Below are 3,472 nucleotides of genomic sequence, written 5' to 3'. Positions count from 1 at the left end.
CAAAGCTGTAACAAAATGAAAAAAAAATAAAATGATCCGCCTCAATTGCCGGCAAAGCAAACTATCCAGAGGTGAGGAATGGAGGGGTAATGGTGAGACTCACTGGGCTGTATCACGAGGAGCCAGCCCTCCACCAAATCAGGGTTGGAGACGGAACAAATACTCAGTCCCAAAAAAAAACACTAGGGTTAAGACAGGGAAGGAAAAGGGGGAAATGTTCAAATTCAGGCGGAGCAGCAGCTGCGGAACTCCCCGGGAGAGAGAGAGAGGGAGGGGGTCCCGGTGGGTTTGAGATAACAGGGAGGGGAGGGAGGGGGTCCCGGTGGGTTTGAGATAACAGCTGCTCTTCCATCGACTGTAACCTGCAAAGTAACCCAGCGAGAAGCTGCTCCGCAAACACTCTCTCCAATGGAGGGGTTTTGAGTCGGACTGACCTCCTGTTCCGGGACTTGCTGAAATTAGTGAAACTTCCTGCTTTGTTTTCGGGGACTAGGAGACTCCGGGGAGTTGAGTTCTCTCTCTCGCTTTTCCCAGGACTCTTTCTCTTTTGGTGATTCGCTCGTAGATTCAGCTCCTCGCCTCCCAGCTCCAGATGTACGCTGCCTTTCTCTCTCTGTTCGCTCCCTTTTTATGAAGAGAAGATCCCACCCCCACCCTCCAATGTGGTTGGTGTTAAAATGCCTCTAGGCTTCCAGCAACTTTCGCAAACAACCCCATTTATGGGAAGAGGATGAATCCTGACGAGACTCCAGCCACATCCACACTCTCCAGCCCGCCCTACACCAAAGAACAACAGACAAGCCTGAGGGTTATAAAACAAGCGCTTTGTCTCTCTCTCTCTCTCTCTCTTTCGGCATCTCAGGTTAAACACATCATGCCACACTCCTTGGAGATACACTGCCGCTTTCTGGCCACTCGACAACTGAAAATGAAAGTGTATTCTGGTGAAGAGTTCTTGAGAAAACGTGAAGTTTTCAATATAATGTCATAGCCCAAAGGTTAAAAGTGTTGGATCCGATTTTTAAAAAGTCTTGTGAAAATATGGCGATGTGTTGGTAATATTATGTGTGATCAATTCCTATTTGTAGGTAATACAAGAAATATGAAAACATAGGGGCACACACATAGAAACACATACACAGAAGACACAGATACACAACACACATACACAGACACAGACATACAACGCAGAGTAACACAATCATGGACATGGGCACATGTACAACACATACACAAACACAGAGACATACAACAGAGTAACACAATCATGGACATGGGCACATACACAAACACAGAGACATACAACAGAGTAACACAATCATGGACATGGGCACATACACAAACACAGAGACATACAACAGAGTAACACAATCATGGACATGGGCACATACACAAACACAGAGACATACAACAGTGTAACACAATCATGGACATGGGCACATACACAGACACAGAGACATACAACAGAGTAACACAGTCATGGACATGGGCACATACACAACACATACACAAACACAGAGACATGTAACAGACACACAGAGGGACATGGGCACATGTACAACACACGGTACATATCCATTTCTAATTGGGAATTGAGACGTGGCTCATGCATTTTAATTAGTAAATGAACAATGACAGACAGTCCAAAACAAAAACAGAATTACCTGGAAAAACTCAGCCGGTCTGTTCAGTTCTGTTGAAGAGTCATGAGGACTCGAAACGTCAACTCTTTTCTTCTCCGCCGATGCTGCCAGACCTGCTGAGTTTTTCCAGGTAATTCTGTTTTTGTTTTGGATTTCCAGCATCCGCAGTAGTTTTTTTGTTTTTATCTAATGATAGACAGTCATTGCATATGAGATTTAAATACTCCTTTGCAAAGCCTGTCTCTGAACTTTAGTATTTTTCTGCAGTCGGTGATAAAATGTTGTAATGAAAAGCAGTGGGTCCTCATTGTGAGTGTTTTACTTGTTGGTAATTACTTATAGGTCATCTCCTAAAATAGTGTGCAACATATTTCAGCACCATGGAAACAGAGCAACCAGAGAGAAGTTGTAATTATGGTCCACTCGACCAATCAGAATAACTGCCCCATACAGCAGTAGAAAGCAACGCAACCAATAACAAGCAGTGAACATCTTAGCAAACATCAAGCAGCATGGAGGCAGGGCGGGGGCGGGTCTGGAGGTAGGACGGGGCGGGTCTGGAGGCAGGGCAGGGGCGTGTCTGGAGGCAGGGCAGGGGCGTGTCTGGAGACAGGGCGGGGGCGTGTCTGGAGGCAGGGTGGGGGCGGGTCGAGGCAGGGCGGGGGCGGGTCGAGGCAGGGCGGGGGCGGGTCGAGGCAGGGCGGGGCGGGTATGGAGGCAGGGTGGGGGCGTGTCTGGAGGCAGGGCGGGGGCGGGTCGAGGCAGGGCGGGGCGGGTATGGAGGCAGGGTGGGGGCGGGTTTGGAGGCAGGGCGGGGGCGGGTATAGAGGCAGGGCGGGGCGGGTAAAGAGGCAGGGTGGGGTGTGTCCGGAGGCAGGGCGGGGCGGGTATGGAGGCAGGGCGGGGCGAGTATAGAGGCAGGGCGGGGCAGGTATGGAGGCGGGGCGGGTCCAGAGGCAGGGCGGGGGTGGGTATGGAGGCAGGGCAAGGGTGGGTCTGGAGGTAGGGCGGGGGTGGGTCTGGAGGTAGGGCGGGGGCGGGTCTGAAGGCAGGGCAAGGGTGGGTCTGGAGGTAGGGCGGGGCGGGTATGGAGGCAGGGCGGGGGTAGGTCTGGAGGCAGGGCGGGGCGGGTATGGTGGCAGGGCGGAGACTGAGGGTGGCAGGACTGGAGAGGGAGTTGGAGTGGATCTGGAGGAAGAGCAAGGGTGGGTCTGGAGGGCAGACATAAGAAATAGGAGCAGGAGTAGACCAATGGCCCATCAGTATGATCATGGCTGATCTTGGGCTTGAACTTCATTTTCGCGCCCACTCCCCATATCCCTTAATTCCCTGAGAGACCAAAATTCTGTCTATCCCAGCCTTAAATACATTCAACAATGGCACATCCACAACCCCCTGGGGTAGAGAATTCCAAAGACCACAACACTTTAAGTGAAGAAATTTCACCTCATCTCGGTCCCAAATGATCAGTCCCTTATCCTGAGACTGTGTCCCTGTGTTTTAGATTCCCTGACCAGCAGAAGTGACCTCTCAGCTTTCACCCTATCAACCCCTTAAGAATTTTGTAGGTTTCAATGAGATCACTTCTCATTGTTCTAAACCCGAGAGAATATGAACCCAATTTACTCAACCTCTCAAATTAGGACAACCCCTCATCCCAGGGACCAATCTAGTGAACCTTCACTGTACCGCCTCCATTACATGCGTATCCTTCCTTGAATGTGGAGACTAAAACTGCACACACTACTCTAGATACAGTCTCACCAAAACCCTGTACAACTGTAGCAAGACTTCTTTATTCTTGTACTCCAATCCCTTTGCAATAAAGG

At 50.3% G+C, this 3,472-nt stretch overlaps 1 protein-coding gene across 1 annotated transcript in view; it reads right to left on the bottom strand.

The window, feature by feature from the left end:
- The window catches only part of boka (BCL2 family apoptosis regulator BOK a), a 42,327-nt gene extending 41,541 nt beyond the window's left edge, over positions 1-786 (bottom strand). The window contains exon 1 of the mRNA XM_078563505.1: positions 435-786. The gene's annotated coding sequence lies outside the window, so the exon portion shown is untranslated. The remainder of the gene's footprint in view (positions 1-434) is intronic.
- Between the last annotated feature and the right edge of the window lie 2,686 nt (positions 787-3,472).

This window comes from Cetorhinus maximus, chromosome 19 (genome assembly GCF_964194155.1).
Source record: "Cetorhinus maximus chromosome 19, sCetMax3.hap1.1, whole genome shotgun sequence".
In the NCBI taxonomy this organism is placed as follows: Eukaryota; Metazoa; Chordata; class Chondrichthyes; order Lamniformes; family Cetorhinidae; genus Cetorhinus; species Cetorhinus maximus.
The sequence above is the reverse complement of the archived record's forward strand: the minus strand, read 5'-3'. Positions and strand labels throughout refer to the sequence as shown.